The sequence below is a fragment of the Eschrichtius robustus genome, chromosome 1, assembly GCF_028021215.1.
Source record: "Eschrichtius robustus isolate mEscRob2 chromosome 1, mEscRob2.pri, whole genome shotgun sequence".
Lineage (NCBI taxonomy): Eukaryota > Metazoa > Chordata > Mammalia > Artiodactyla > Eschrichtiidae > Eschrichtius > Eschrichtius robustus.
Window position 1 is genome coordinate 117,968,552 of NC_090824.1, and position 13,377 is coordinate 117,981,928.

Below are 13,377 nucleotides of genomic sequence, written 5' to 3' on the forward strand. Positions count from 1 at the left end.
GAAAGCCTTTATTTCTCCTTCACTTTTTTTTTATACGTTTTTATTATTATTATTTTTTAATTTATTTATTTTTGGCTGTGTTGGGTCTTCGTTGCTGTGCACAGGCTTTCTCTAACGGCGGCGAGCAGGGGCTACTCTTCGTTGTGGTGTGTGGCCATCTCATTGCGGTGGCTTCTCTTGTTACGGAGCACAGGCTCTAGGCGGTGGGCTTCAGTAGTTGTGGCACACGGGCTCAGTAGTTGTGACACACAGGCTCTAGGGCGCAGGCTCAGTAGTTGTGGCGCATGAGCTTAGTTGCTCCGTGGCATGTGGGATCTTCCCGTACCAGGGCTCGAACCTGTGTCCCCTGCATTGGCTGGCAGATTCTTAACCACTTTGCCACCAGGGAAGCACTCTCCTTCACTTCTGAAGGATAATTTCACTGGTTGGTGGTTTCCTTCTTTCAATGCTAAATATTTTACTCTACTCTCTTGGTTGCTTGCTTGTTTACTGGGTTTCTGAAGAGAAGTCTTATTGTAATTCTTACCCTTGTTCCTCTGTAGGTAAGGGGGTTATTTCCCTCTGAGTTCTTTCAAGATTTCCTCTTTGCCTTTAATCTTCTGCAGTTTGAACATAATATGCCTAGGTGTAGATATTTTTTATTTATCCTGCTTGGTATTCTCTGAGCTTCCTAGATCTGTGGTATGCTGTCTGTCATTAATTGGGGAAAATTCTGCCATTAAACTTCAAATATTTTTTCTGTTCCTCTCTTTCTTTCTTCTTCTGGTATTCCAATTATGCATGTTACATTTTCTGTGATCATCTCACAGTCTTGGATATTCTGTTTCATCTTTTTCATTCTTTCTTCCTCCCTGTATTTTAGTTTTGGAAGTTTCTATTGACATATCTTCATACTTCATACTGATTCTTTCCTGAGTCATGTCCAGTCTACTGATGGACCCATCAAAGACATTCTCCATTTCTGTTATAGTATTTTTGATTATTAGCATTTCCTTTTGGTTCTTTCTTAGAGTTTCCATCTCTCTGCTTACATTACCCATCTGTTCTTGCATGTTGTCCACTTTTTCCATTAGAGCCCTTAGCATACTAATCTAGTGATTTTAAATTCAGTCTGATAATTCCAAAATCTGTGTCATATCTGAGTCTGGTTCTGATGCTTGGTTTACCTCTTCAGATTGTGCTTTTTTCCTTTTAGCATGCCTTGTAATTTTCTGCTGAAAGACAGACATGATGTTGGGTAAAAGGAACTGAGATAGATAGATAGCTCCTTACTGCGAGGTGTTATGTTCATCTGTCTAGGAGCTGGGCTGCGTTAATTGTTTGCCATTGATGTGGTGTCTGAAACTAAAATTTTCTCTAACTTCCTTGTTTTCGTCTCCCGTGTTGTCTTTGAGAGTACCTATAATAAGGTACTTATTAAGCAAGGTCTGAGGCTTATCGTTGTTTTAGCTGTAATCCCATTATTATACAGAAGCCCTACTGATGTGGTAAAATTGGGGGTGGGGGGTGAGGAGCATTCTACTGTCCTATGATTAGGTCTCAGGTCTTTTAGTGAGCCTGAGTTGGGTATTTCCCTTCCCCCACATAGAAGACTAGAGGGGACTGGAGTTGGGTATTTTCTTTCCCTCAGGTCAGTTAGGCTTTGGTAAAGCCCCATTTGGTTAGGCTCTGGTAAAACAGTTTCCCTTGAGGCAGGCCTCCTTAAAGAGAACAGAGAGCTCTGGCTGTATTTCAAAATGGTTACTTTTCTCCTCCTTTTATTCTTGTTGTGACAAGAGTGAAGACTTTCAAGCTCTTTATGTGTTGGACCAGAAATCAAAAGTCAGTATACTTTATTATCCTCATTGGGAGCTGAGTTACGACTACTGCTGAAATATAACTCTCATTTGTATTCTAATATGCTTTGCATATAATCCTGGTTTTACCCAAGGGAGAATTACAAGACAATTAATATCAAGCAGGTGACTAGCATCCATTCTTTGTCAATGTAAGATAGTGAAGATTGAGAACAGTTATCTATATTCTTTGCATACTTCTCCCAGGTAGCAATGGTATACAGGGGTCCACAAAATACTGCCCAAGGGCCAAATCCTGCCAGCAGTGGAACAAATTTGGCCATCTCCATTCACTAATATGTTATTGATGGCTAATTTCCTAATACAATGGCAGAGTAAAGTAGTTGCAACAGAGATTCTATGTCCTACAAAGCCAAAAATATTTACTATCTGGCCCTTTGAAGAAAAACCTTGCTGACTCCTGGGTTATACATCCCATACTTTCTTGCACATGTGGTCACTGGTATTGTGTGCCTGTCTCCCTGTCTTTAAACTCTTGACCAGGGATGAGTGCAATGATGACTATGCACTATCTGTTTAATTTTTATTCATGTACAATTACTGAAACTAAATATTTCAACTTACTGGAAATCTTTTACAGCACAGTGTAAATGATGCTATAGCAGAATTATATTCAAATATTATGAAAATTAAAATAAAGGAGTTACTAACTCTACCTGGGGTACTCAAGAATTGAGAATACTAAAGCTCTGCCACAGAGAAGACTTAGGCTTAATATTTTATTAGAAGATATCTCCTTTAAGCCAGTGGTTCTCTAACCTCAGTACCTATCAGAACCACTTAAAAGGCTACTAAAACAAAGACTGCTGGTCACACCCCCAGTTTCTGTTACAGTAAATCTGAGGTAGAGTCCCCAAATTTACAGCTCTAACAAGCTCCCAGGTGATGCTAGTATGACCCCCATTTGACAACCACTGCTCTAACAAACCAAGTAGCATCGTATAAATACAATTTTAAAGCTTAAAAAGTCTTTTAAAGATAAACTAGTTGCTGTATCTCTCTGAAAGAATATCTAGCAGGCCAAATAAACAAATTAAAAAGTCTCTATGTCAGATAAAGAGGCCCAGCAGACTAGCCTGTTTTATGAATCTGAAATACTTCAGGCCCTCAGAATTATTTTCCTATTTTAGTCATTCCCTCCTTACTTCCCAGGTAAATCCACCTCCCTCAGTTACTTGCCCTCACTCACAGGTTTCCTTTGCTGTCTTCAGGCTTCAGTTATGACTCAACAAGTTACCTTAGCCTTGGATCTTGGCTCCCAAAATAAGTAGGTCAAACCTTCCACCAGGACCAAACTTAAAAGAAGCTATCTCCAGCTCAATGTTAAGAGAATCTTCAAAATTCCAAGTTTATCACTTGGGAACTAAGCTGGGACACAGCTGATCAGTCCAGAAAACCCTAACTAAATACAACTGACCTTTGAACAATGCGGAGGACGGGGTGCCCACTCCTGTGCAGTCAAAATTCTGAGTATAATTTTACAGTCACCCTAAGTATCTGTGGTTCCGCATCTGCGGCTTCAACCAACCGCGGATGGTGTAGTACCATAGCACGTATCTACTGAAAAAATTCCACATAAATGTGGACCCTCCCAGTTCAAACCCACGTTGTTCAAGGGTCAACTCTACTACTGTATACTCATTCATGAAAGGTTACAGAACTATGTAGTAGTCATCTGATCAGTATTTTTTAAATGAGGGACACAAAGGCTCTCACTTGGGATATACATCATTTTTTAATCTAAATACAGTGAAAGACATTTGACTAGTAAAACTGAAACTCGAAACACATGATTACTTCAGTTTCGCCAATATAATTTAAAAAAAAACAACTGCTATAAGTCCTCTATTATGTAAAATGCAGCATGAGTTTAATAACTTGTTTGGGGAGGAAATTACCTCATTAAATATATAAAATACAGAAACATTAATATGTAGAAAAAAATAAATTACCTCTAAGAATATAGTAAACAAAAATGGTATCCAGTAGTACCTACTGCTACATGACAAATAAAAAGATGCAAAAGATGTTGCCCCTAGCTTCAAAGAACTTGTTGTTTATTGAAACAGCACAGGAAAAAAATTAAGAGTGATTAAGTGCTTAATTGTACAGACCTCAATATACAACATGAGGTCAAGAAAAAACAAATATGGACTAGGGTAGCTAAAGAATGTTTTACAGTACCATAACTTGTGCTATGACTTCAAAATAGTTAAAACGTGATTAAGCAGGATTTGGAGACAGGGGAGTGGAGATTCTAGAAAAGATACAAAGCAGGAGTGAAAGCAGGACCACAAGATATAAGGCAGACAGTGAAGTGCCTGCTGCACTGAAGTGGAGTTGAATGCTTGTGAACACCAAGAAGTAGGGCTGGATGTACTGTACAGGACTAGGTTACAAAGGCCTTTGAAACCTGACAAATATTCAATCACGGTACGGCGGGCAAGAGGAAATTACAGTAGGCTTTAGATACATAAAAAAGGATGTTTTAGAGACTGATTTTGGCAGCAGCATACAACAGGGGGAAAGGCCAGGGGCAGAGAACAGCTATTTTGCTGCTGTAATAATCCAGGAATGAGATAGTAAAGCACTTAGCTATGGTCCTGGCAGTAGAAATAGGAAGATAGGGAGAAACTTAAGTGACAAGGCGAACTTGGCAACATGTTAAAATATTGGGCAAGGGATGAGAGAGAAAAATCAAATATGAAGCCAATACTGCTAGCCTTATAGAATGAAGGAACACTGGTATCTACTACCAAAAGAACTAGAATAATTGGAAAGGAAAGCAAATTGAGGTGGCAAGGCATCATGGCACAGAAGAAGGGTTAGTGTGAAAATGCCAAGTTTAACGTGACAATGGTGGCAACCTGTACTCTGGTGAATGAATGAGTAGATGTGGTTAGAGCTGTCTGGTGAGCCTATCTATTTCGTGACTTTAGCAAAGATATAAAAAGAGAAAAAGAATGGATGGCTGAGAAGTAAGTGTTTGGATATGCACAATTAAAGAGCATCTAGAGGAAAGCAGCAGAACAGATAAGACATTAATCAGAGGTAAGGTCCCGAAAACAGAGATCCTACATCCTTGCCCATGGAATCCCCAATGCCTGGCAGAGCAGCTGATACAAAGGTGACTCTCAAAAAGGAATGAATGAGAATTTCCAAAGTGCGAAGGAATCTTAATAATCAGAAGAAAAGTTACAAAATGAAAAACAGAGTCTCAGAAAAGCCCACTGAGTTGGCAAGAAGAGCAGGAAGCCAGACTGCAAGAGTTGAAATGGGTAAGAGAGAGAAAAGATCTGAAGGACAGACGGCAGCCTAAAGGGAAGAGCAGCAAGATAGACAACGAGCATTATTTTACTTTTTTGGATATTTTTCCAAACTAAAAATAATACTTGCTCATTTAAAAAAAATTGGAGAATATAACAAAGGAGAGGGAAAAACCATACATTGTTCCACCACCTAAGTGCAGACACAGTTAACACTTTTAAAATATATGTTCAAACTTATTCTACCAAAAATATGAGTGGGCTTACATACCATACAACAGGATAAGATGTGAGGGACTGGAGGGAGGGAAAGAGATAAGGAAAATAGTAAAACCACCAGGGGTAAGATTAGCTAGCAATAATTACTATATTTCTTAAACCTTTTCTTAGTGGTCAGAAAAACGGTACTTTTCTGTTATAATTATTATCAACGAGAGTAAAGATTTTTGCATATTTGTTAATAGTTTATGCTATTCTTCCTATAAAATGAGTATCCACATTCTTCATTCACTTACCTAATGATGTTTTTCTTATGACTATGAATGAGCTCTTTAGGTCTTTGAGGGATCAACTGTTTGTTTTACTGAAAAGCCTCCAAGGTTGTTTGCTGCTGATTTAAGGAAGTCCTAAGCATGTATAAAGCCACAGGAAAAGCAGCCTATGGAAAAGAACAGTTTGATGATGCTGACAGAAAAGGGATATGTGTTAAATTCCCTAAATATATGGACACAGATGAATCCAACAGGGAAAGCAAACTGCCTCCAATAATAGAAAAGTACATAGATATAGATGCCAAGATACAGGAGCCAAGATATGGGCTGAATGAGATACATGAGGGACCCCCACATTAAATATTCTAATCCTCTTCATGAAGTGGCATCATTCACTGAGTCAATTCAGGGTACCCAGTCCCCTGCCAAGACTGCTATTGGAGCAGTTCTGGTCCCCTGCCCCAGCTCCACCCAACCTCGTCCTTTTCTTCTCTATTATTACTTTATATTATTGCTTCCACCTCTGTGCATTAAAATTTAGATGAGAGGATTGTGATTGGTGAAAACCCCACTCCTCAGTCAACCAAACTTTGTCCTAAGCTATTTTCCTCTAATTAGTCTCATTACTGGCAAGGCTTACCGTCATCAACAACTCTGAGTCTAATTCCTGATAGTGGGAATAAAGATCTCCCAGTAAGCCAACTGTTAAATGTATCTGGATCAATAGCCCATCCCTTGATTTTTTGCTAAGGCCATGATCCTGAATTTTGCCAATAAAACTATTATGTCCTCACTGAATCTTTCTCTCATCTAATTCTGTATTTGTTTATACCATTGATTACACCATCACTGCATGTAACAAAATCTTACTTTTGTTAAATTCAATTATGTTGCATACAACTACACACAGAGGGTGAATGTAAGGTAGAGCTAGTGTCATATTGCTTTTTAATCTTCCTATGCCTGTATGTAGTAGACATTAAAATAAATGTGCACTGAATTCAGTTTTCTTTGACCACTTGATTCCATAAATGCAGGATTAGCTGCTGACCTTCTCACTTCTTTGGAACTTGTATGTACAGAATTTGCTCAAACAAAGCTTGCTAATATCTTCTACTGCAGAAAAAGGGATCATGCATTTAGTAATTTGACAGTTAATTTTTTGATCATAGATTGCTTATACACAAATGCAATTAATAAATCTAATGAATGCAATCAAATTAGGGAAATGATTCACTTACATTAACTGAAGCATCTTGTTCAAATACATTTCCCAACCTCCCAGAAGCACCAACTTTGCTCCAAGCAAGATATCACTGAAGTGACACTCTTATCCAATTACATTTTAAAAATTTCATGTATACTGCAAAAACAATGGCAAGTTCTTGGCTCTCCCATATACAAATAATATTTTACTGTCATACTGTAAACTACTTACTATGCAGTGATTGCTTTGTTTCAGGTATATTCGGTCTCTGAATTCCTATAAACCTTACATATTGGAAAATGAGAATGTTTCATTTAAATTCAGTTAAAAATTCACTAAAATGGATTCATCTCAGGTAAGGCCAGTCTAAATTACTGAAAAAAACTAATTAATACACCTTAGATCATTGTTCCTTAGGAGTTGGGAGAAGTTTCATGGAAGCAGTAGCACATGAGTTGGATCTTAAAGTTAGACACTTACATCAACAGAAAAAAGAGAAGGGTTTTTAAGGTAGCAGGTAAAAAGACCAGCACAGGCATAAGCAGAGAAACAAGATAATGAAAGCAAAGAAAAAGGGTTATGGATAATACAAACTGAAGTAGCCACTTAATACACTAATCCCCTGTTCCCATCTTGAAGCTACTTAGCAGCAAAAGATCATCAAAACAGGAAAGCCACAGAAAAATAAAAACACAAGAAAAAAATGAAAAACACAAACCCAAGTGCTCTACATGCTTGGTTTGTATCTTAAAATTAGGAATCACAGATGGCAACCCCAAAGCTCTAGGGAATCATCCTCCAAGATAACCAATAGTTCTGATGCTTTACCTATAATGCAGCTCAAATTCTAAAAATCACGGATTTCAGAAAGAAAAGGGGAGGTAAATATACGGCATATGTACCATCACTTCCTATTCCCATGCCCTTGGTAGGCATCACTCATTAATCAGACTTGTGGCATGCAAGTTCAAGTCCATTTGAATCCTGTGTCGAAATGAGTGTAAAGGTATCCTTTGCTATCTGAACCCTTCCTATCCAAACCCAGACCACCACAAACAGGTTCAGGAATTTTTTTTTTTTTTTTAAGATAAAGCTATTTGGGGGAGATGGTATTTCCCACCGTATGTACTCTTGCTTCCCCAAATTCCAAAACATAACAGATTTGGAACCTGTCACTCCGACCTCTCACTCTTCAAATTCAGAAACCAAATAGGGTACAAATAGCAAGGAATACACCTGTATGTTTTCAGTTTGTTCTGAGATACAAAACCTCACCTCCCACACATTCTTGTAATATATATTAGGAGCTCCTGTAATAGATGCCTGATAGAGGTATTGTGCATAATTAACCAAACCTCATTGTTTTCTATTTCCTCTTATGAATAGGAAGTATACAGTCCATGACACAGAAAAAAGTAAACGTCTCAAGAAAGAAAAATTAAATCATGTTTTAAAGTTTTTATTCATGTGGGTTAAGGTTAAGCGTTAACTACCTTAATCTCATAGTCAGCAATCAAGTGCATTAAGGCTTCAGAGCTTATTGTTCCTTGTTTATTATCCCGCCCAGGGCAGCAAGAGTCTTCCTCTTATTGGTCCATGTTACTCTTCTTTAACCTGAACTTTTAGAACCTCAAGGAAGCAGAAGAGAAAGCAACTAAAAAGACCAAATGCATGCAGAGAGACAGTGGAAAAGGAGGCACTTGACAAAGTGGTCTAGTTTGGTCAGAGATAGAGTATCTTACTGTCTCATTCTTTGTAATACTTATAAAGAACACTCTGTCACAACTACAAATTAAAATGTCTACCCTTGATGAATAAAGTTGTGAAGCTCAACTCAACACTCAATTTTCTGAAAAGAATACACACCTTTCTTGTTTACATAACCAAATTTACAATATAACACTCTCTACTGCTTTAAAATATTATATTATTACTACGGGAGAAAAGTTCCTATGTGACATGCTCTTAAGTATTGAGCACCTCTTCATAAACAAAACAATCACACAAATAACCCCCCTAGTGCAATCTCTCAACTAGCAACTAGTAAACTCCCCAACAACAGGGAGTACTACATAGTCTCACATATTTTTGCATAATCAACAACAGCTCTTAGAATACATTAAATGTAATACATGCTCAATAAATATTTGCAGACTGAATCTCACGTAACAGAACTCTTGCACAAGGTAACAATAAGTGAATTACACCTTCAGGTAGTTCTCCTGGGCTAGCACCCAAGGAAACACTGACAAAACCTAACAATCCATCCATTGAAAATGTTCTGCTGATTGCTGATTAATTAAATGTTAGTCTTTCACTGTACTTATGGTCTGCTTTATTATTGCTGTCAATATTAATTTAGTAACAGAGCTATAGAAATTTAAGCTAAAGGAACTTGCAGGGTCATCTAGCATAAATCTTTCATTTTGTAGACAAGGAAACGAAGGGGTCTACTTTTCCCATGCTTTGGCACTTGTCACCGCATTCCCTGGTCCTCTAACTGAATGAAAGAGAGGTTTTATTGCACATTTTTGCTTAGGTTAATATTACATGTGAATGGGCATTCCTCAAATGCCAGTCTCTAGAATAGTACTTTGTATACAGCAGGTGCTCAGGTGAGTACTTAAACACTGTTCTTGCTTAAAGTGTTCAAATTTGAGTGAACAACAATGCTCATTTTCATTTGTACAGTTTTAGTGTGTAACATTTTTCTAATATAAAAAGTGATTTGACGTAAGTTTTTATTCAAAGCATCTTTCATAACAAACAAGACACTTCTGCCTTTCCTACCACTGTGAAGTTCATTTCCCCCAACAATACCAAGAACTAATAATGACACAGAAACCAAATCAGTTCTGCACATTACATCATTCAAGACACCTCCCAATGGGGAGAGCAAGATGGTCAATTATTTATACACACACATAATCAGTACCTAAGTTAAACGAGGCCATAAAGTTGAGGGGTTTGAAACTGCTTAACTTGCCTTTCTGAGCAATGGGGAAGACAATTTCATCAGTTTCTGATCATAGAGGAGAACAAGGAATTGCCTTCTTTCTGGAATCAGAAACACTTAGTGCTAGGATGCACCATCACAGCTGGCCTCAATATAGACAAGCTAAAAGGACCCTAAGTCTTTGGTGTGCTTGGTATGGAAGATAGGCTGAACTCAGGGTAGGTGACATGTCAAACAACTAATCAAAATATTTAAAAGCCAGCTGATGTACTAGTCAGTCTCTAATTTTAAAGCAAAATGAAAATCCTGGGCTTATGGTTAAAGTAAACTCTAAAGTCATGAGCTTTATAGCAAATGTTCCCCACTGAAGTTGAAGAAACAGTAACTATTTCTTAGAGCTAAAAATTGCCTGTCCCAGAACCAAGGACAAAACTGAACTACTGAGTTCTATGACAGGGGACAGAAATCAGAACAAATATGGCGCTAATAAGAAAAACGTATGGATCGCCATACTTTGCTCGCTGCAACTAAGAAATAAGGGAGTAAAACAAAATTGCTCAATTTGGGTTTAAATTCTAAATCTAAAATGTACCAGATTCAGACCTCTGTGTGACTTACAGGATTAAATAAAGACAAGGAACTATAGCCACAGCACTGCTCCCAGGATCTGACAATGAATCAGAGGAACCCTATAGCTTCCCTGTCACTCAATTTATCTCTTTTCATAAAGTGTGTAGAATAATGACACATCATATAGAACTGTTTTTAAAAAATGGTTTTTAAGGTCTTACTTGCAAATAGTTATATAAATAAAAATAATAACTGATAATAATGAATTCTTTTAAGAATCCCTGGATTTGTTTGTTGAGTAAATACAGTATTAGAACATTTTCTACAATGAAACATCATGATTTCTTTTGAATTTATAGGTAAATGTTTGTCGTCTATGTGACAGTCTAATTCCAAATATGCTAATCACTCCCAACCATGCAGGTATGATTATTCTTAAACATAACTAATCACAAAAAGGCAGAGCGATTTCAAATGCAATTTTTCCACAGTAATTTTATTCTATCAGGGTTTCAGGAAAAACTGCTTTAAAAAGGAAAAGAAAAGCACTTAAATTCTTTTGGTCTAAATTAAATACAAACATTCTTTTTTTTTAAACTGTGAAGACACTGGGAGATAAGAGGAAGGAAAAACATGCTTCAGTATTCTTTTTTTAGGTAACCAAAGAGGGGTGCAATGTAAGTTAAAGAAGTTTGCAGTGAGGTTAGATTGTGGCTTTGTTTTAGGTTGCCAGTATGAGTTTTTATTTAGAAAAAAATGCATGAGTTACTAGCTTTCCTTTTTTAATGAAAAGTTTATATTAGAATTCTATTATTTTCTATTACTTACAAAATATAAATACTATGTTATAGCATATTCAGTATTAAAACACACCTCTGCAAATCAATCTCCTTTCAAGTGAGTTGTGTAAGTGATCTGGACCTCTGTCTATGGAGTGGGAATAAGGAAGATCAAGAAAGGTACAGGCTCGTTACATTGGACTTAAGCTGAAGATACCCGTAAATATATTACACAAATACTATAAGACTATCAGGTTATCAAGTTAGTAACTTTATTTTGTAGAAGTATCTTAAAAGTTAAAAATACATTATATTTCCAATTCTTAAGAAATCTGGTTTCTGATGTTAATCATTAAGTAACATGATTTCAACTCTGAATACTTAATATTTTTTCCAAAGACTCATTTTTAATGCTTGAAATAACCACGGACATACTTTTATCTAACAGTATTTTAGTTTAATAAACAGAATAGATTAATTATGAACTGAGATAATAAATAATTCATTATCCAGCTAAAGGCCTACATCACATACTGTATATTTGTAAAATAGGAGGACAAGTTCAGACTTGTTTGTGACCTGCAAGTCCAATAATTTAGAAACTATGATCAACCTAAATGCAAAACCCTTTTGATAATTATTAAATGCCACATTTCTGTTTAATGCAATTTTAAATTCTCATTAGTAATGATACCACAGGTTGATATAGGATGTACTACAAAACTGATAATCTTTCAGAACATTATCAAGTGATAAAATAATTGGTAAAAAGATATTATTGCTTCAAAAAATTGTGAAATGAGATACCTAAAGAACTGCAATCTTACCTATTAAAAGTCATTTTAATTTTATACGCATACACACACTATTTCTTAGGAAGAGATTGTGGTGAAGGAGCTTTCACTTTCTAATGTATTTTATATAGTCACTTGATGAATAACATAAATCCAGTCTTGTGGAGCAGTGGCTATGAGTCTATATATACATAGAGCCACTAACGTTGTTTATGGTCCACAGACGTTGTTTATTCTAAAGTTTTAAATATAAAGAAATAAGTTTTGCAAATAGGATTTCTAAAGTTGAAAATTAAATGCTACTAAGTGTGCCAGCACAATTTTAAAATGAAGCTATAAAATTGTACATTTGGGGATTAAGGTGTTTGTTGTCAGTTTTTCTTTTCAGAGCAAGTACCAAAAACTGAAGCACACTGTACTTCAGAAGTTTTTCTTACATTAAAATCGGCGCAGTTAAGTTGTAATGGATGTGTAAATATAAATTATCAATTAAAGAATAATTAAATCACATGATTTACCAAAAAGAGCACCACTCCACTATCATTATCATTCAAACACTTCAGTCCACTGCCTATACAACTTAATCATATTTTAAAAATATAAGGTGAAGGTTCCTTTCCCCTATTGTTCTCATAATAAATTAAAACATATACTTACTAATTCAACTTTCAAAATTTGTCTTTCTTAAAAGATTTTAGTCCTTTAACTTGGATGTCCCTTACCTGAATGTAAAAACCAAAGTGCTCAATTCACATTTCAGAGACACTAGTTACATCAAGTTAATAGGGGGGAAAAAAACCTGGTTTCTGGAAACCTTGATGGTAAGGAGATTAAGCATCTCTTCCCTTAAATTACAGCTTTAAAAGGGGGTGAGGGCATTCATCGAAGAATAAAGCCTTCTCTCTCTCTCTCTCACAAGCACACACACAAGGCAATCCTATTTATCTGACCTATTCAAATTGCCACAGCAGGACTATTGTTAACCCTAAAAAATTCTCCTTTAAAATATTTAAACTTCATTTTAAAATTAAAACTGAAAGCAAGATACTCAGCTGCCAACTACTGTGTAGTATAAAGCTATTAAAGCCTGCACTGACCTACTTCATATTATCATCATGACAATATGGATGTATGCCAAGAAAATAATGAAATTACTATATAACCAACTTTAATTTTGTATTCAAAAATTGTCACTATTTTTAAACGTGTAAATATTGTACTGCAATGTCAGTTGTTTTATGATACTTTTGAAGTTGCAATATAAAAAAAGTAAGGAGTTTTGATATTTCAGTAATCATATTCAATGATGAACATGCAAGGTCTCATTTTTAAAATCAGAGCTTTTTTAAACACCACATTTAATTCTATTTTTAAACTTCTATTAAAAGCAGTCTCTTAGACTAAACTCCAAATAATGCTTTCCATTTTTAAAATAGCACTACACTTTTTAAAACATGT

General features: G+C 36.0%; 1 protein-coding gene across 3 annotated transcripts in view; it reads right to left on the reverse strand.

Moving 5' to 3' along the window:
* Positions 1-13,377, reverse strand: part of RFX7 (regulatory factor X7) — a 152,365-nt gene that overhangs the window by 137,227 nt on the left and 1,761 nt on the right. The gene's annotated exons all lie outside the window — the stretch shown is intronic.